This window comes from Schistocerca cancellata, chromosome 9 (genome assembly GCF_023864275.1).
Source record: "Schistocerca cancellata isolate TAMUIC-IGC-003103 chromosome 9, iqSchCanc2.1, whole genome shotgun sequence".
Lineage (NCBI taxonomy): Eukaryota > Metazoa > Arthropoda > Insecta > Orthoptera > Acrididae > Schistocerca > Schistocerca cancellata.
In genome coordinates, this window is record NC_064634.1 from 144,749,704 (window position 1) to 144,772,348 (window position 22,645).

The following is a 22,645-nucleotide window of genomic DNA, read 5'->3' on the forward strand; positions in this document are numbered from 1 at the left end:
TATTACTTCCTTTGCAGTGACCAATACAGTTCCACAAGGAATCTTTACATCTCTTTGACGAAAATCATCAACTCACTGTAGTACTCATATCTTCTTTCCTATACTTCTGCTCCTTTTCACATGGATTTGCAACCAGCCAAGTATGTATTTCTGGCTGAGTGGATCAACCAGAAAGTCTTATATTGGTGGTAACTGAGTTTTCACATCAGTCCAGAGAACTATTCCCATTCCTCTGCTGATTCTGACAGGGGTGCCAGTTTTGAACAGCCATGTATATGGTTTTATGGGAGCCTGTGTAGGAGGCCTCACACCACAGGTTTCTTGCAACTGAAGGGCACACTTACTGTCAAAACGGAGAGGTGCCTCACTTAATTAAACAGTTTGTATCTTGTAATCTATCACTGCCTGTAAATGGCTTAAGAAATCTTTCCCTAAAATGACATTGAAGTATTGTCTACATTTTTTGACCATTTCCATGTCAAACCCATACCTTCTCCCAACAATCTGAAACTCTGTTAAACAGGTACCTGCAGGAACGATTATCTCTTCAGTTAAACCACTGATACTGTAGCATGATGGTTTGAGCACACATTTTTCACTTAGTGAAACATATAAAATACCAATCTGAGCTCCTGTATCTATTGGAATTTTGAAAATCCTTCTAACATCATATTTGCCATCTCATTGACTTCTCCCTTTCTCACTGGGTTCATTGCAATTGTTGGGGGCAAGGTTGAGCTGCAGGACCTCCCCATGCTTGTTTCCCCATAGTACTTTTGCATTTCCCTATTGTGTCATTCTGTTTCACTTACTCCTTTGTGATGTATTTGGCACTGTGGAAAACTCTGCCTCTGATTTTGTAACCATCCATCAATTGCATGCCCCGTCGTATGAAGTTTTGTACAACAGGGAACACAGCAGCACTGTGTGTTGTGTGGTTTTGCCACACTGCTGACAATTTGTGTCATTTACAAAAACATGACATGGCTTGTTGCTGCATGCAGGAGTTGAAACAAATCAACCTGCTTTCTCACATAACAGAGCCAATCTCACTGCTTTGCATAATGAGATGGGGGATGCTATCTTAACTTCAGTCCCTATCTGTGGATTTATTCAGTGGATAAATACATCAATAGCTCTCAGTTCAGCTTCTTCAGTGAGAACCTCATTTCGCATGACATCTTTGCTCAGTGCATCTGTAGAGCAAGACAAGTTCATATTCTATATGCAAAATCCTTGATAGTCTCACCATTTTCTGGTGCAAAGAGGACAATTGATCTCGGTAATATCTGACACCTCCTTTACTGGAGTAGCATTATACTAATCCCTTTGCCAGACCATTAATACTTGTTGCACCACATAAGGCATCAACAAACTATTAAAGTATGGGTGTTACCTGAAAGTTTCAGCTTTGTTACTTTCAGGAGAAAATTATCCATCCAGGACATTCTGTAGAAAGATGGTAACACCCATAGCAGGTTTTCCCAAAAAAGAAGGGACAAATGAAACTGCAGAGAGGTTTCTGGCCACATTTGTGCATATGTTTTGGTTTCCACAGCAGAGGCTGTGGAGGTGCTTGCAGTAGTTTGACTTGATGCCTGTCTAGTTTCACATTGACATCAATGTACTAGGTTAACAATCTATTCCTGTATCTGTATTTTCTGTTATAACAATTCCCTAATGTGCTCTTGGATGAGACCAATGTTATCTTTCTCACCCCTACTGGCAGCAGCTGCTTCTTGCTGTTAACTGTGGCTTATCCACACCAGAGCACGTCAGGCATGGTTACAAAATTTGAAGCCAAATATATGGAGACCAAAAGCATTACAAAGTAAAAGAAGCTTTCAATTCTTTAATACAACTAATTAATGGAAAAAACCCTATCAGAATGAAATCCAGCAGCAGTGTCTAACACAGCATGTTGTGTCAGCGACAATGGAGATGGTGGTGTTGGCATCAGTATGAACCCACAGCAAATGGTGCAGCGAAGAAGAAATGAGGCATCTGCCTCTGATGTACATGAATCTGGTGATGGCTGTGCTGGACTGGTTGGCCCAGCAGCATGGTGTGTGGTGCAGGTGACATGCAGGCAGTGAGTACTAGGCCTAAGAAGCTGCTGTTGTGGCAAGAAAGGACCTTATGTGGCCGAACACTTGGCAGCACCAGTGGTGCACGTCAGTCATGAGCACACATCTGCAGCATGGCATGACAGAGTACTTCAAGGGCTAAGTATGGTGCAGCATACCAGCTCTCTCTCCCTAAAATAAGTGATGACAACCCGCAAAAGGTTGTGTCAACCAGCATCGAACAATGAGCTCTGTCCCACAGATTGTGCAGGGCAGGCTGAGTTAGGATGGAGGCAAGATGTGGGCACCTGGCTGTGCTAGGGAACTGCTCAAAATGAGAAACGTAACAAGAAATCTCATGCTACATTTTGAGTTTATTGCTCAAAGCCCTATTACTAAGGGATACAACAAAAGAAATAAGCTATGGCATTGGGAGGCTACCATAGCCAGATTGAGGGTGTTGTTCCCTAAAAGAGGAGCTGGAAAATATGTCTTTTTATTTTATTTATTTGGTATGCATATTCCATAGATCCGTACATGCGAGTGATTCGCCTGGATGTGGAACATGTCAATACAATTGTACAAATACACTCCTGGAAATGGAAAAAAGAACACATTGACACCGGTGTGTCAGACCCACCATACTTGCTCCGGACACTGCGAGAGGGCTGTACAAGCAATGATCACATGCACGGCACAGCGGACACACCAGGAACCGCGGTGTTGGCCGTCGAATGGCGCTAGCTGCGCAGCATTTGTGCACTGCCGCCATCAGTGTCAGCCAGTTTGCCATGGCATACGGAGCTCCATCGCAGTCTTTAACACTGGTAGCATGCCACGACAGCGTGGACGTGAACCGTATGTGCAGTTGACGGACTTTGAGCGAGAGCGTATAGTGGGCATGCGGGAGGCCGGGTGGACGTACCGCCGAATTGCTCAACACGTGGGGCGTGAGGTCTCCACAGTACATCGATGTTGTCGCCAGTGGTCGGCGGAAGGTGCACGTGCCCGTCGACCTGGGACCGGACCGCAGCGACACTCGGATGCACACCAAGACCGTAGGATCCTACGCAGTGCTGTAGGGGACCGCACCGCCACTTCCCAGCAAATTAGGGACACTGTTGCTCCTGGGGTATCAGCGAGGACCATTCGCAACCATCTCCATGAAGCTGGGCTACGGTCCCGCACACCGTTAGGCCGTCTTCCGCTCACGCCCCAACATCGTGCAGCCTGCCTCCAGTGGTGTCGCGACAGGTGTGAATGGAGGGACGAATGGAGACGTGTCGTCTTCAGCGATGAGAGTCGCTTCTGCCTTGGTGCCAATGATGGTCGTATGCATATTTGGCGCCGTGCAGGTGAGCGCCACAATCAGGACTGCATACGACCGAGGCACACAGGGCCAACACCCGGCATCATGGTGTGGGGAGCGATCTCCTACACTGGCCGTACACCACTGGTGATTGTCGAGGGGACACTGAATAGTGCACGGTACATCCAAACTGTCATCGAACCCATCGTTCTACCATTCCTAGACCGGCAAGGGAACTTGCTGTTCCAACAGGACAATGCACGTCCGCATGTATCCCGTGCCACCCAACGTGCTCTAGAAGGTGTAAGTCAACTACCCTGGCCAGCAAGATCTCCGGATCTGTCCCCCATTGAGCATGTTTGGGACTGGATGAAGCGTCGTCTCACGTGGTCTGCACGTCCAGCACGAACGCTGGTCCAACTGAGGCGCCAGGTGGAAATGGCGTGGCAAGCCGTTCCACAGGACTACATCCAGCATCTCTATGATCGTCTCCATGGGAGAATAGCAGCCTGCATTGCTGCGAAAGGTGGATATACACTGTACTAGTGCCAACATTGTGCATGCTCTGTTGCCTGTGTCTATGTGCCGGTGGTTCTGTTAGTGTGATCATGTGATGTATCTGACCCCAGGAATGTGTCAATAAAGTTTCCCCTTCCTGGGACAATGAATTCATGGTGTTCTTATTTCAATTTCCAGGAGTGTACAATTAATGCTGCAGAATAGTAATATAATGCAATGATATAGATATTAATATGTATCACTTTTTCTCATTTACAAGCTGTCATTTAACTAGTATAGCAATTCTCAATATAACATTATAACTATAACATTAACATAATATTGTATCATCCATCTAATAACTAAGAGACTAAATACATCTATTATTAAGGGAGGGCATTACTTCTGGAAAAGAATTCATCTAACGAGTGCAGTGGACGGTCAAGCAGGTATTTTTTTAACATACCTTTGAACAGCGTTTCATTTGCTCTTGTACATTTAATATAATTAGGCAATGCATTAGTCTTTATAGCAGCATACTTTACTCCCTTCTGTACAAGTGTTAAATTTTTTAGTTCAACATGTAGATCATCTTTACCTCTAGTATTGTAGTTACGGTATGAACAATTTGTTTCATACTGAGCATAGTCTTTATTAACTACATTCATCAGAGAGTATATGTACTGACATATTGTGGTCAGAATACCTAACTGTGTAAAAAGTTTTCTACATGAGGTTTGTGGAGGAACCCCACACATGATTCTGACTGCTCTCTTCTGAGCAGTTAAGATTTTTTTGAGGCTGGTGAATTACCCCAGAATATTATGCCTTAACTCATTAATGAGTGAAAGTATCCAAAGTAAGCTGATTTTAAAATGTTGATGTCCCCAAAATGAGTAATGATTCTCAGAGCAAAAGTTGCTGATGAAAGCCTTTTTAGAGTAAGGGACACATGCTGTTCCCAGTTGAGCCTACTGTCAATGTGCACCCCCAGGAATATAGTGGTTTGCACCTGTTCTAGTTCCTGGTTGTCATGAGCAATTACTATATTTTCTAGAGTTTTATTTTTGTGTGGAACTGTATAAAATTAGTTTTTTTTAATATTAACTGAAAGAGAATTAATTGAAAACCAAGCTGTAACTTCTCTGAGTATATCATTAACATCAGTCTCCAGATCAGCAGTAGACTTACCATCTACGACAATGCTTGTATCATCAGCAAACATTGTGAATTCACAATTTTTACTAATGGACAGGGGTAAATCATTAACATATATTAAAAACAGCAAGGGTCCAAAGGCAGATCCCTGGGGAACTCCATGCTGAATTTTGCCCCATTCAGAATCCACAAGATTAGAAGATCCTTTGTTGCAGCCATTTAGAACCACCTTTTGTTTCCTGTCTTCAAGATATGATTTTAGCCAGTTACCTATAGGCCCTTTGATTCCATAATGATAGGCCTTCTCCTAGAGTATCTTGTGGTTTACACAATCAAAGGCCTTGAAAATATCACAGAAGACACCAACTGGTGACTTCTTACTATTAATAGACTCCAAGACATCATTTGTGAGTGAATATATGGCACGCTCTGTGGAAACCCTTTTTTGAAAACCAAACTGTCTGTGGTTAATAATATTAAGTTTATCAAGATGTGCCACAATCCTGTTATACACTGCCTTTTCAAGAGCCTTTGAAAATGTTGTTAAGAGAGAGACAGGACGATAATTTTTGACATCTGTAGCATCGCCAGACTTGAAAAGAGGTCTCACAATGGCATATTTCATTCTCTCTGGAACAACTCCCTCATAAAGAGACATGTTGCAAATGTGAGCAAGTACTACACTTACATCATTACTGCAAGCTTTCAACAGTTTACTGGAGATGTTATCTATACCTGAAGATCCTTTACTTTTCAATGAGTGAATTATTTTTTTTATTTCATTAACAGTTATGGGTGATACATTTATATCATTAAAACATTGTGGGAGGTTAAGTTTCAGAATATCTGCAGCTTCCCTTAGGTCACCACTGCAACCTATTTGAGAGGTGACACTTAGTGGTTGTTAAATGTGTCTGCTATCTGTTTACTATCAGTTATTTCCAAATCGTTAATTTTTAGGACAGCAGTTTTTTCATTGTCAGTTGGTGCAGTACCTGTTTCCCTCTTTATTACATTCCAAATCGTTCTGATTTTATTGTTTGAACAGTTAATTTCAGATTGTATGCACATCTTTTAGATTTTTTAATGACGTTAGTTAAGATTTTGCAGTATGTCCTATAATATTTCATCTGGAGGGGATTATTGGATTGTCTGGATATTATATACAGTTCTCTTTTTCTCTGGCTTGATATTTTTATGCCCTTGGTGAGCCATGGTTTTTTGCTTGATTGCCTGTTCTGTAGTCTACAGACCTTTTTGGAAAGACATTTTCAAAGATACCTGTTAATTCATCAGTAAATAAATTATATTTTCTATTAACAGCATTTGCAAGATAAACATACCTCCAGTCAGTCTCCCTAATGCATAATTTGAATTTTTGGATATTTTCCTCGTTCATGTTTCTAATGGTTTTCCACTGTGCACTAGCTTTGTTCTGATTTGTATTAAAGTTGTCAATTGTGAGTATTTGCCCATCATGATCAGAGAGACCATTTATGACTTTTTCAACTTTGACGTGATTAGTTTTACTCATATCTACAAAGATATTATCTATTAGAGTGCTGGAAGTGGCAGTAGTTCTTGTGGAAAAACTGACAGTGGAGATAAGGTTGTAGGTATGCATTAAATTTGCAAACTCTGTCTTAGAAGATGAGCTTTCTAGGAAATCTATATTAAAATCTCCAGTCACTGTAATGTCCCTATTTTTTCTTGTGAGATACAATAGCACAGAATCTAATTGTTTCATGAATACTTTAAAATTACCAGATGGAGCCCTGTATACTGCTACGATTACCAGTTTCTTGTTAGCTTCTACTAGTTCTGTGACACATGCCTCAAAGTCTTTCTCTGCACAATATTTCTCTACATCTATTGTATTAAAGGACAGGCTGTTTTTCACATAAATAACTGCCCCACCTTTGCACATATGCTTTCTACAAAATGAGGTAGCTAAAACATAGTTTAGTATATTGAGCATTTCGATGCCAAAAGTGACATGGTGTTCTGTCAGACAGAGAATATGAGCACAATTTGTGCCTGTTTGTTCATCAATATTTACAATAAATTGGTCTAACTTACAGAGCAGGCTTTGAATATTTTGGTGAAAAATTTTGAGCTTATTTTTAATTACATGATTGGATGTGGTGCTGTTGAGACTGAATTTTATTTCTTTTGACATACCAGTATTACAGGAACAGTTTTCTGCAGGGAAGTGGGAGCTGTTATGCTGGTAACACCCACATTTGTTGTTATTAACTACAATACTTACATTCTGATTGGAACCTTCCCCCTTCTGCCCCAGTACCATAAAAAATCCCCATTTGCAGCTGAGGACTTTCTTGATCTCAGGCACATCCTATGTGGAGCAGCTGCAGTCACTACTGTGCTCTTTTTTGCCATAGAGGGTGGATCTCCTGTTGGTGACGTTTCTACACTGTCAGCTTGTACACTTGATCCTGTGGGGGTTGGTGTTGCTGTTTCTGCTATTTATGACTGTTCTTCCTCCTTAAATGCTGCTGCTTCACAAGTTGGCAGTGGACTACCATTTCCCACTTGAGTTGTACCTGCTGGTGCTGTCTTGCTTTTGTGTAAAAGGCCTGTTTGTGTTGATTCACATACAGGCGCTGCTGCATATGAAGTCTTCCCTTCAGCTGTTCCATTAGGTTTGAAGAAGTATTTTGACAACACTGTTTGTATTTCTGCCAATGGTACAGTTTCAATGGGCACAGGTGCTTTTAGAATGATTGGAGAAGTGGTGTTTTCAAATAGTTTGAATGTTTCTGCTAATAGTGCTTTAGCGAGTACACGTTTTCCTAGCTGGTTCCTGTGCATTCCATGTCGAGTAAAATGGTTTCTCTCTTTGGAATTACTGTCCAAAAACTTCACGTCCTTGAATGCTTTGCATACCTTTTGAAACATTCTATTTGTGAATTTGATTTCATTGTTTACACATGAACTGTTTATTAGGTCATGTTTATGTGGGATGCTAATGACGATTGTTTTTATTGGTGAGATTCTTTCCAGTGCATTTCACAATGCTGTGATTGCATTTATCGACTCATTTTTATAAACATCGTTAGCTGCATTTATCGACTCATTTTTATAAACATCGTTAGCTCCTGCAATAATTACAGAAACATCGTTTGGTTGAGGGCTTAAATCTTTAATTATTTGCCTGAAAGGAGCCCCGGGTTTTACTGTGGCAGTAACGGAAAATTTAGATTGCATATTGGTAATAATAGTGGCTAAATCTCGTCCATGGCTGTCTGCAAAGATACAAACTTTTGGTTTTGTTTCGTCTTCTATTTGTCGGTGTTTCTCTTGTGCAATGGGCGAAAACGAGTTTTTTGTAACTATTGCAGATATTGGAGCACTATGAATTTCAGTAACAGTTTCTTTGAGAGTGTTGTAGTTATCACTTTGTACGTTTTTCACACAAGGATTAAAATCGACATTCGAAGAATTAATTAACGATTCAATGTCATTCATATATTTTTTAGCTATTGCGAGTTCTTCTTTCAGCACATCAGAGATGAGTTCTTCAGTACCAGCATTATACATCTTGACTGCACTTTTTCGACCACTGCACTGAACAAAGCCACATACACAATTCGGATTTATCACTTTTCCGTTCTGACCAAGAGGAAAGCTGGTAGGTGTGAATTGACTGTCTGCCCAGAACACTTCTCACTGGCCTGCTCCACATCCCTCATGTGGGGATGTCTGATGTTCTTATCAGCTGGTAGGAGAGTTCCTCCAGGCATCTTATGGTCAGCAACCCCTGGAATGGTGTCACCTGTCAGCAGTACCACACTAAGAATGTTACTCACGCAAACCAGGTGTGGGCAGGCCACATCAAGTAACATTTGGCATGCACTTGCCCATGTCCAGCTGCTGTCTCATCAGAGGATGCATTACTGGAATCATAAAATGTAGTACAATAAAATTTTGAAATAAAAATTCCTCAATCCTTGGGTTTTCCTCTCAGTCTGGCTGCTTGCCATGCACAACAATACTAGTTCCAGTTGTTAATAATTATGAAAACTTAACAAAATCAAATAATAACAGAAATTCTGTACGTAATAAAGTTTCAAAAACAATCTGCTGCCCCAAAGTCAGTTATTTTCATTTGCTAAATAAATTTCTGCTTCAACAAAAATGTGTTCATCGAACCATTGCAAGCAAAAAAGACATATAAGTATACATTTTGTAGAAATAAAAGAATAAATGTAAACTGACATAAATTTTTTTGCCCGTCCTTGTAAACCCCTTGGCTGCCTTGGAAAAATTCATAATAAAACAAAACATTAAGGACAACATGTGAACCATATTAAGAAATTTTAGAAATAAACAGTAAACACACATCTATAACCTGATAATTCAAACAAAAAGCACATTACTATAATTTTATAAAATCTTTTTCAAAACAGGTCTCTCATTTCCTTGGGAAGAAAAGTGGACATCCTGTGAACCATTCTAGGTCATATTAGGAAAAATCATACTAAGGGATTATTTTATATGTCTAAAAACAAAGATGATGTGACTAACCAAATGAAAGCACTGGCAGGTTGATAGACACACAAACAAACACAAACATACACACAAAATTCAAGCTTTCACAACCAAACGTTGCTTCATCAGGAAAGAGGGAAGGAGAGGGAAAGACGAAAGGATGTGGGTTTTAAGGGAGAGGGTAAGGAGTCATTCCAATCCAATCCCGGGAGCGGAAAGACTTACCTTAGGGAGCAAAAAGGACAGGTATACACCTGCACACACACACACAGATCCATCCGCACATACACAGACACAAGTGTGTATGTTTGTGTATGTTTATGTTTATGTTTGTTTATGTTTATGTTTGTGTGTTTTTTGTGTGTATGTTTGTGTTTGTGTTTGTTTGTGTGTCTATCGACCTGCCAGTGCTTTCGTTTGGTAAGTCACATCATCTTTGTTTGGATATATTTTTCCTACGTGGAATGTTTCCCTCTATTATAAGGGATTATTTTGATTTATTTGTATCTGCAAAGCTTATAACTTTAGAGTAGTGATTTATGTGCAGAATTTTAAATTGACCTTTGCTACGCTAAATATTATTTGAGAATTATATAACCAGTTTTAAATCTTTTCTCCTCACTTTTTCATAGCAATAGTTTTTCCTGGCAGACCATTCACTATACATGTTTTTTGCAACACTTATTTTGTCACTTTTCAGTTACACGAGTATGCTAGGATCACTAACATTTCATATGGAATTATTTTGGTCTGTTTTTCTGACATTACTAAATTCTTATTTCTTGTTCTTCTTATTTCACTTCAAACAGACCTTGAATTCTGCACTTCAGGGCATAAAACTAACGGAGGAATGTTGCACATCCACAGTCCAAAATTTGTTCACTTATTCTAAGGTTTAAAAGAGCAACTGAACATCTTCACAGTTTTTTACAAAGCCACTTATTCTAAGGACTCAAGGGAGAAATTGAATATCTCTATAGTCCATTTTTGGGGCACTAAACCTGAGGAATTTAAGTATTTTGGGGATTTCTGTGCATGGTTTTCACTTCTTACAACTAAACTGATGCTGTGGGCATTTTCAAAAATACAATATTTCTACAATAAATTGTAGAATAAAACTGTAGACAAAAGTTGAGTAATAACAAACAATGGAAACTCCAGGTTGGAATATCAACAGTGTAAAGAAAAGACAGATTGCTAATTACCATAAAGATGACATGTTAAGCTGCAGACAGGCACAATTAAAGGCATCTACACATTTGCTTTCTGATACAGCCTTCATCAGAAGATGAAAGAGAAACACACACAATTCATTCACACAAGCAAACACACATTATGCATACATGACCACAAACTCCAGCAGCTTGGACCACAATGCAACTGTCACATGGCGTGGAAACAGCAGTCTGGAAAGGGGTGCGGAAGAGGAAGGGATAGCAGTGTATGGGTTGGGCGTGAGAGAAGCACTGTCTGGCAGAGTGTCCATTTCAATCAAGCACATTATGTTCAGCTACATTTTGTACCATAGGGTGGTATATTTTGCTACTGGCCTCAATGTGGCAGTGGCCATTCATCCTGGTGGATAGTTGCTTTGTAGTCATACAAATATAAAAAGCTGTGAGATGATTGCAGCAGAGCTGGTATATGGCATAGCTGCTTTCATAGGTGTCCCAGCATCTGATGGGATAGGATAAACCTGTGATAGGACTGGAATAGGAAGTGCTGGGTGGATGGTTTCACAGATCTTGTTCCTTGCTCCTTGCTCCTGGGTCTGCCACAGGATTATGATCCTGACACTGGATTGGGGCTGGGAGTGGCACAGATATGGACTACAATATTGTGGAGATTGGGTGGTTGACAGAACATCACTTTAGTAAGGGTGGGAGGGATTTCAGGTAGGATGTCTCTCATTTCAGGACATGATGATAGATAATCAAAGCCCTGGCAAAGGACGTGGTTCAGTTGTCCCAGTCAGGGGTGGTACCAAGTAACAAAGAGGACACTCCTTTGTGATTGGTTCTTGGGTGGGAGAATTGGGGGTGTCAGTGGAAATGGCATGGGGAATCTGTCTGTAGACTTGGTATGGGTGTTGTGCCTGTCTGTGAAGACCTTGGTGAGACCCTCAATATGGCAGGCAAGGGAGTTCTCGCTGCAGATACACCATCCCTGGGTGTCCAGGCCATATTGAAGGATTTTTTTTATGTAAAAGGAATGGTAGCTGTCAAAAAGCAAGGACTGTTGGTGACCAATAGGTTTAATGTGGACAGAGGAGCAGACGGAGCCATCAGAGAGGAGGAGGTCAATGTCCAGGAAAGTGATGTCATCAATGAACCTGAACCGGACTAGGGGTTTGACATTGTGGGAGGCTAGGAAGGTCTCCCCTAGATGGCCCATAAACAGGTTGGCAGAAGAGGGTGCCATACAGGTGCCCATGGCTGTGCCACAGATTTGTTTGTAGAACTTCCCTCCAAAGAGAAGTAGTTGTCAGTCAGGATAAGGTTTGGGAATGAGGTAGTATGAGGAATGAGGCAGTGGGTCTGAAGTCTGAAGGACTTTGGGAAAAATAGTGTTCAATAGCAGTAAGACCATGGGCATGGGAGATGTTGGTGTATAGAGAGGTGGCATCAACAGTGATGAGTATGGATCCAGGAGATAAAAGGATGGGGATGGTGGAGACTCAGAGAAGGAAGTGGTTGATATCTTTGATGTGGGAGGCTAGATTATGGTCAATTGATTGGAAGTGTTGATCACTGAGGGCCAATATTCTTTCAGTGGGGATGCTGTAGCCAGCCACAGTGGGGCATCCAGGATTGTTGGGTTTGTAGATTTTGGGGAGCATATAAAATGTGTGTGTGTGGAGTGTCACAGGTGTGAGTAGAGAAATGGATTCATTGAAAAGGTTCTGGGAAAGGCCTAAGGCTTTAAGCAGAGATTGAAAGTTGTGTTGGGCGTCTGTAATTTGATCAGTCTGGCAAAGTTTATAGGTGGAGGCATCAGATAATTGGCAGAATCCTTCTGCCAGGTACTCACTGTGAGCCATAACAACAGTGATGGAACCTCTGTCTCCAAGTTGGATGATTAGGTCAGGATTTGTTTTGAGGTTGTGTTTAGCTATAGTTTCTTCTGCTGAAAGGCTGGTGTTCTCAAGAAGGGACCTGGGGAAGGATGGTGAGGCCAATCTGGAGGTCAGGAATTGCCGGAAGGTGACCAGCATTTGGTTAAGTGGAAGGTGGGTAGAGAGTTTTGGGGGATGTGACAAGGTGAAAAGGTCAACTAGGCAGGTTTAGGTTCTGTGACGGGTGGATAAGAAGGACCACTGTGGGTGGGATAGGGGTTGTATAGATGTGCCCTGGAGTGTCAGTAGGTTGTTAACAGGCTGGATAACTCATGGAGGTAGTGTCTAGAAAGCTCTACCAGGTGCTGCAGAGCAAGGAATAATATTTCATAAATGTAATGTATGTAGTAGGAATTGCACAGTAGCAGTATCTCGAGGAGGGAGCAGAAGTGGTTCTGGGATGCCAGTGCCATGGAGATTTGTTTTTGCAGTATCAGGTTTGTGAGGGACAGGGACTGACAGAATCTGAAAAGGTGAATGCTATTGTGAAAGGAAGGGTGGAATCCAAAGAAAGGAATTCTTATGGTTAGGCCATTGGGGGGCATTTCCATGGTTAGGCAGCATTCAAGTAACAGAATGTGGGACTGGGCCTTAGCCAAGGAAATGGATACTTTTCTGAACTTTTGTAGAACAGTTAACATTCCTAATTTTAAAACATTTGCTTATACCACACTTGTAAGTGGATAAGATTTTGGGAAGACAAATATTACTTAACTGACTACACAGCTATACAGGTACTTTTGAAGACAAACTGACATTACCATTACTTGCCCTAAAAAGTTTCTGACAAAGCTCTCAACATTTTACTGATTTATGTGAGAAATGAAACATCAAATGAATTTTGTTGAGGATTTATATGGAGTAAGATTTTATTTGTAAATTTGATACACTACTGTTTTACATGAAAAATATGGATCAATATTACTTATGTTTGAGATAGAAAAGAATTTACCTTTCAGCTTCATAAAGTGCAAGCTATAAAATTAGGGTATATTCATTTTGTTTAACTATGTATGTATTTGATTACAAGGAAACACACTAACTAAAAATGATGGAAAAGAAAGATTTCTCTATAAATATTTTTAAAATGTAAACTAATGGACTGATCTTCTGAGTCTGTGGTAGGACTGATTCTATGAGTCTGTGATAAATTAGGTGGTTTATTAAGGAAAAGACTGATTTCAATTTTGAAAAAAGAGCCCATGAGTAAACATTGTTACCAGTGTTTCTTTACAAAAAGGGAACCAATCTAGTGAAAAGTTTAATCTTCATGTAATTCATATGGTTTTTTTTATTATTATTTAATGTGTTAATGGATGTCATTTTGTAATTTATACTAAGTCATTTGTCTTTGAAAACTTTATCTTGAGCTCTGATAAAAGCCTTTCTGTATTGTCATATTTGTGATTTTATAATTTACTCTATGTCATGTCTGTATTTTGAAGAAATGGTACTCTGTATTTCACTGTATATCTTTTGAAATTGTATTAGATGCTTTTTCCATAATTTTTTCCAAGTTATGTAATATTTTGATTAGGAGGTATTCTGTTCTTTAACATACATCATTCTACATTAAATTACATGTTGGTTAATAATATTTTTCTATATAACATTTTATGTTTTCAAATTTATTGTTCCGTTTAGAGTAAATTTTTTGCAAGTAAAAAAAAGGGAATTTTTTTGTATTAAACAATTGTTTGAAACAAGTCCGCTCATTCATGTGAATCAGCTGCTCAATCTTTATACTGTTTAAAAGTTTTCTGCAATCTTCATATTGTGCAAATCTTGTTGTTCTATGTAACAACTGATTTTACCATATCCTGTTTACTAAATACTGATGTCCAGATCTTATATATATTGAATTCACTAGCAAATACATGGAACTGTAGATGCAAACAATACCATGAGAATAAAAAAACAGCCAAACATGAATAAAGATCACTTGAGGGAAATATTGTGGAAACAATAACTATATAATATCTCCTATGTTCTGAAATGTAGGTTGACATTGGTAGGAATGAAAAAGATTATCTGGCTGTTTTGTAAATCACATAAATGAAATCACAAACAATGAGTGATACACTGTAATTTATCAAACATTACTGCCATCACATTTCAATGTAATATTAACTCAGGTTTATTTCTGTTAAATGTTCTTAAACTTTTCATATGTTCAAAGCTACAGAAACAAGTTAATATTTTAAAACTGTACAATTCATGGTGAAGGATTAGCAGGAAATGTAAACAAATCTAACTTTCTGATAATGAAGACAGATACATAAGTTTTGCCTATATCACAAAATTCTATATTTTGTTTCATCTCTCAGTATATGGTAGGAACTCTTGTTATTAACTAGTTTGGCTGTAAGTAAGGAAAGAAGTAACTGACTTGTCATAAAATTAAACATCTCATATTTCACTACAAAAACACAAAAATTATTGTGACTGTTTTATTTAAAAACATCTACAGATAAAATATAAGTATTTTGCCATCTGAATCATCAACTCAACTTCCAGCATAAATTAGTTCTTCATTAATACATTAGCATATCTACCAAGTCTCACTGCCATATGGTAATTACAGTCCACACTGCATCTCTACAAGTAGCTGTATTTTTGTTATCACCACCCGGTAGAATCAGCTGCCACCACAGATCATGGTGTGAAGTGATGTGAGATGGAATGTTGGTCAGTGCTGAGAATCCACAGGTCAGTGTGCCTCATACCGGTCAGCAACTATAGTATAATTTACACAAGGAAGTAATAAGGTTTTGTGAAAACACATTATACATATAGAGACATTCATGTTTAGACACACAGTATTTATTTCTCAGTTGACACACACACACACACACACACACACACACACACACACACACACACACACACACACAAACACACACACACTCCGTTAGAAGGCTGAGATGCTGAGGTTGGCAGCCTATGGAGAGAACAGTAGACCCAAATTGTTCTGACATTTGTCAACATAATATGATGATGATTGCTAGAGGGGAAACCATCTTCTTTTTGTGAACAAACAATACAATTCAACTTTTCTTCAGCCATGCCAACAGAAAACACAGAGGACAAAAGGGTAACTGGTAATCACTGTCGCTGCCATATGACTGTGGACTATTATGGGAGGGTGAAGAGGTAGATATGTGGTTGATATCTTGCACTTCTGACACCATTTGGAGTTTGCAGTATGTTCTGACACTGGTCCTGACCACTTGCTGTGGTGGAAATCATGCATGAAGTAACAAGGTTTACATGAAAGCACATTCAGTGACATTCACATTTACATGTGATAATTATGTGGACCAATAATAAATGTGAAATGAAAAATTAAGGTCACAGCTCACAGTCAAGCAACAAACAGTTCACTGCATACTGACTACCACAGCACCACTCAGTGTCAGATTGTAAATACTGGGAGCAGAGGAAAAGACCATGAAAACCTCCAAATTTTATTGAAAAGTTTGAACAACACTAGAGTATCATACTAGTGACATCAATTATTTTCAAGATAGGGTAGGAAAAAAGAAAAGAAAAGAGCTTTAGATTGTTTTAAAAATTATTTCAAATCTTTGTATATTTTTTAAAATTATTTCGAATCTGCAGCTGAATATCTGGGGTATAGTTTTTATCTATTGCCAGACACAGACTGCTTCATTTGTAATGGGAAGTATCTTCAGTGGCATCTTTGCATTACTGGATATTCACATTTGTGCTGCTGCATATCACCTGTCATTCAACAACATCTTTGCCTCTGTACTTCCGCCTTGACTGACATCTCTGCCCAACAGATAACTTAATCTTGGTACTGACTTCCTTCTTCCAGAAGAGAGTAGATCATAGCTGAGCACTCACTGCATTAGCTTTGCTACACCTCGCTTCCAGTTCTTTCACTATGTTGCCATCCTGTGAGAATATGCATCCTAAGTACTTGAAACCATCCACCTGTTCTAACTTTGTTCCTCCTATTTGGCACTCAATCCGTTTATATCTCTTTCCCATTGCCATTACTTTCGTTTTGGAAATGTTAATCTTCATACCATAGTCCTTACATTTCTGATCTAGCTCTGAAATATTACTTTGCAAACTTCCAATCAAATCTGCCATCACAACTAAGTCATACACATATGCAAGACTGCTTATTTTGTGTTCACATATCTTAATCTCACCCAGCCAGTCTATTGTTTTCAACATATGATCCATAAATAACATGAACAACAGTGGAGACAGGTTGCAGCCTTGTCTTACTCCTGAAACTACTCTGAACCATGAACTCAATTTACCGTCAACTCTAACTGCCGCCTGACTATCTATGTAAAGACCTTTAATTGTTTGCAAAAGTTTGCCTCCTATTCCATAATCTCGTAGAACAGACAATAACTTTCTTCTACCTACTTCCTAAAATTCACAAACCCAAACATCCCAGCCGCCCCATTGTAGCTGGTTACCAAGCCCCCACAGAATGTATCTCTGCCTATGTAGATCAACACCTTCAACCCATTACATGCAGTCTCCCATCCTTCATCAAAGACACCAACCTCTTTCTCAAACGCCTGGAATCCTTACCCAATCTGTTACCCCTGGAAACCATCCTTGTAACCATTGATGCCACTTCCTTGTACACAAATATCCCTCACATCCAGGGCCTTGCTGCAATGGAGCACTTCCTTTCACGCCGATCACCTGCTACCCTAACTAAAACCTTAGCCAGTTTCATCCTAACTCAGAACTTCTTCACTTTTGAAGGCCAGACATACCAATAATTAAAGGGAACAGCCATGGGTACCAGGATGGCCCCCTCGTACGCCAACCTATTTATGGGTCACTTAGAGGAAGACTTCTTGGTTACCCAGGCCTGCCAACCCAAAGTTTGGTACAGATTTATTGATGACATCTTCATGATCTGGAATCACAGTGAAGAAGAACTCCAGAATTTCCTCTCCAACCTCAAATCCTTTGGTTCCATCAGATTCACTCCAAATTCCATGCCACTTTCCTCGACATTGACCTCCATCTGTCCAATGGCCAGATCACACATCTGTCCACATCAAACCCACCAACAAGCAACAGTACTTCCATTATGACAGCTGCCACCCATCTTTGCCTCTGTACATCTGCCTCGACTGACATCTCTGCCCAACCTCTTTGCATTTACACATGTCTGCCTGTGTCTGTATATGTGCGGATGGATATGTGTGTGTGTGTGTGTGTGCGCGCGCGAGTGTATACCTGTCCTTTTTTCCCCCCTAAGGTAAGTCTTTCCACTCCTGGGATTGGAATGACTCCTTACCCCTCCCTTAAAACCTACATCCTTTCATCTTTCCCTCTTCTTCCCTCTTTCCTGATAAAGCAACCTTGGGTTGTGAAAGCTTGAAATTTGTGTGTGTTTGTGTGTTCTTTATTGTGTCTATCTACCAGTGCTTTCCCGTTTGGTAAGTTACAGCATCTTTGTTTTTTTTATATATTTTTCCCACGTGGAATTTTTCCCTCTGTTAGAGAATATAATTTAGCTAATAATTCTTGATTCTTGTAAAAATGAAAGTAATGAAGGTGGTACAGTTATCTATGTTAAAAAGAATGTGAACCACAAACCCTCACAAAGCACAATAATATGCTAATAGAAAAAGATTTTGAATTGTCTTCAGTTGTTGTGACTAACTCTGACATACTGATACTGAACTTGAAATATCCAAACTGTCAATCACTCCCTTGAAGCAATACTAAATAAACTTCATGCACTCAACAAAATTTTTGCTAATATGTGGAGGTTTTAATACTGACATTCTTAAACCTGGGAAAAGCAAACATAAACTGCTGAATATTACTAATTCATTCCACTTATCTCAAACTGCTGAAACTCCAAACGGGATCACTGAAAACTCAAAATCAGCTCTGGGTCAGATCTTTATTAACATAGATAGACTATACTGCTCAACTGAAATCATTAACACTGGTTAAAGTAACCATAAAGCCCAGATACTAGCAGTGAATTTAAATCACAAAAAGTAATGTCCTATAAAAAGAATGGTGCAAAGGCAGTTTAATGAAGAAAACCTAAGGAAAAATCATAAATGCTTTTAGTGACTATTTCAGTAGAATAAAGACATAAAAGTATCAATGTTGCCCCACAAAACCTCAAACACTGAAGTGCTCGCAAATGTAAAAAGGCTAAAAAATAAATACTTCAGTGGCAATGACAACACAACAGATTTTATTGCAAAGAAATTTGGGTAATAGATATTAGAATCTATCACTCTTATAATTAATGCATCCTTCAGTAATGAACTTTTCCATGACCTCCTAGCACAACTTAGCATATATTCAAAAATATTTGAGAAACTGTTTTACACCATATTAGAGAGACTTATTAACAGATTCTCTTTAATATTGGAGCACCAGCATTTATTTAGAAAAGCTAAAACAACAACCACTGCTGTGTATGAATATCTCAACAATACCTTTGTGGCGCCGATGAGATCGACACCAGTATTGATCTGAGTATCATCTTTGAACTAAGCTAAACATTACCTTTGTGCAGTTCTGCCATCCTGTTCTTCATAAGCCTTACTTGTGTAAAGAGGTGAATAAATGAACTCCTGATTATAAGGTGTTGTTTGGTGTAACTGACCCCAGCATTCACCTCACTGGTGACACCAAGTTGTAACGTCTTTTACTGTGTCCGCAGCCTCTGTGTCAGTTATTTTCATGTGTATTACATCAACACAACATTCTAACAATGGCTTCAGCCCAACGCATAATGCCGGATTTTGTGATCGACATGCATCATGTTGTGGGTGATGTACACCCGCCAGGACTGCAACACAATGCCTCTCATGCTGATTTCACCAGACGTTTTCGTACCTGCAACAATAAGTGAGGTTAGGAGTGTGCATGACTCCTGCTATCAGACGCCTTTGTTCCCACCACATGTGCCCTCCCTCATCAATGGTGCTGTTACCTCTTACAGATCTCCGTGCAGTGCGGGATCAATGCTGATTTCTGTAAATGCTTCATTGGATAACCTACCACCGTCAGGACAACAGTTTGCCATGGTGCAATCCATGCAGTACCACACTGATTCTGGACATGTGACCGGAACTGCTTTGTTCACAGGTCAACCTCCTCAGCATCCGACCATGCCCGCACCTGCCTCGGTTCAGCATCAGCACACGCCTTCCTGCTTCAATACCTCAGCGTGCAACAGGAACAATATCTTGTCATCTGTGCCTGACCTCCATCTCCGTCCTACTGCTGTGCCTCAGTGTTTTGTGCCACAACATTCACCTTATCCTCACACCGTTTTGAGTGGAGTGACTATGAACAGTGAACATTCACACATTCCGCCCGACGTTCAAAATCATTTTCCTCACTGTGCTTCTGGACAGCCCGCACCTCCACAGCCTCCCTGCAACACAGGTGGCTCTGACTCTGATCGTACATTGAGTTTCCTGCAGACTGGCACGCGTTTTCAAACTTTGAACTTTTTCTCACCTGTCGCTCCCGCGCCAGCTCCAGTCGAGCTTCCACTACTGTTCTCAGCACATCTCGGTGCCTCATTTGCTTCGGTCTTCCACAACACGCCAATTAGAACACACCCACAACATGTCGAACTTCCGCAACCGCAATCGACACATTACGGTGTCTCACCTGCGTCGGCCTTCCGCGTCATGCCGGATTGCACTCAACCACAACGAGTCACCTTCACGCTGCCACCCGACCAGCCGTCGCCGCCACATACCCTGGAGACACACTCTCCTGGAATACTGCAGCAACAGCAGCTCGTTTCAGGCAGTGCCCCAACGAATTCAACTCCACCTGTTCTTCCGAACGTTCTACAATGCTTACCAACGCTGCCGCCATTCAATCCCGACAGGGAAACAACCCGGTTCAAACTTGTGGACGAAGTGTTCGACCATTTCAAACTCAACGAATCCACAAGATTTCTGTGCCTTATCACCCACCTGCACGACCAGGATGACTTGATTGCTGACCTGGTCGACACCCCGGGCTCAGCTACCCAGTACACTCTAGTCAAAAAGACAGTTCTTCGTCCGCTTGCACGTTCAACTGAGGCAGCAATATGGCGAGTGCTCCACATCGAGCAACTAGGCAACAACAAATCTTCCCAGCTCTGGAGATGGCTACGTGCCCTGGTCAGCGCCAATCTATTCTCTGACACAGCTCTCCTCGCCATCTGGTCAGATAAACTACCTCCTCACATCCACTTTGCTCTGGCTCAGAGGTCTCCCGAACCTGTCGAGCAATGAATGACAATTGTTGACAAACTACACGATGCATCACTGCTCTATTTCGCCAGCCACTGCCTACCTGGCAAGTCTCAGGTTCAGGCTCCTCATCCCATGGCCGGATGTGGCTGGGGCCACACTGTACCAACTGTTCCGCTCTCTCCGGCATGCAGTAAACAAGCAGCTGGGACGTCACCGGCTCTGCCCTCGGTCACGCCCCCTTCTGCAGCCGAACCGGCTGCGGCCACTGAACCTCAACCACCACCTCTGACAATGAACTTTCCTCAGGAAATGCAACTGCACTACCCATACTGTTACTTCCACACACGGTTTGGTGAGGCGGCACAGAACTGCAGACCACCCTGCTACTTACCAAACGCCAATCACAGGTAGGTTCAGGTGCTGCCTCCTGCGCACAACATGACAGGCACCTCCCAGTGCTCCATTCTGTCTGTGAACGACCGGATAATTGTGGACTACTTTACATTAAAGACATTTCGTCGGGATACCTTTTCCTAGTGGACACAGGCGCCGATGTTTCACTGCGGCCCACGTCCTTAGCGTCATCGAACATCCGCCCTCATCATTCTTCACTGCAAGCCGTGAATTCAACTAAACTACAATGCTCGGGTTCAACCTCACATGTCGTCTCACTCTCTGCAAACTGCAAACTCGAGTGGACTTATTTAGTGTGCAAAATTGATGAACCTATACTAGGCATTGACTTCTTGCAACACCACAAACTTCCACTGGACCTCGTGCAAAACACTGTGTTTCACCACCTGTCCAAGACTCACTTCCGCTCTGCTCCGTCGAGCAACCCACCCTGTGACACATCGGTCCGGGCTCATCTCATCCGTACATGCTTGTCTCTGTCGACGACATTACAAGAAACCACGCATAAGTGTCTTGCCGAGCTTGAACACATCGCTCACCTACACAGGGAAAACTTCGAGCTCTCCCTCCAGCTCCACAAAACACAGCACCTGCTCTCCAATGCAGCAAAGGAATTACAGACACTACAGCAAGGACAAAGCAAGGTCAGCAAGTGCGCCGAATCTGCTTGCAATCCCAGCAATCGAGCTTCCGTGTGTCTACCTCCCGCTACCCCTCGAAACTGTGCTATCAAGACTGCCATAACGTGTACTGACAGTTCTGCAGGGTCACACCCTCCTAACACGGCAGCATTTGATACTTGGCCAGACACAAGTGTGCATGTGTGACATGTGTCACGTGTTCCTGAACTGACAGCTCCTACCCTGCTCCTTGCGGACAGCAACTCAAACAATGCTACGTCGGCTCCTGTGCGCCGCCGTGCAACCGCCACTGACAACAGTGCACTCGTGCCAAGCGTTTCGCCCGCGACCGTGCTACCACAGACCTTGCCCTCAGACAATGGACTCACTAACGCTCCATGAGTTCTACCGAACTCACCCGACCATGGTGCCTCTGCTTCGGGCCGGCAGCCATCTTGTCACGTTGCTTCCTGGGACACTTCACCGCCTTGGCTCCCGTCAGATCCGACAAGTGGCTCCAAACACCACAACCATGCCTCACCTACCCCGCCCGCTACACATTGTAAACAAACTGCCTCCCGTGTCGCTGGCAACATTTCCGTCGTCACCAATGGCACGGTTCACAAGCTTCGGCTCACGCCCAGCCCCCCGATCTCCAGTAAATCACGTCGACCTTTTCCCGAGCGCCTCTCCAACCTTAAAAAGCAGAT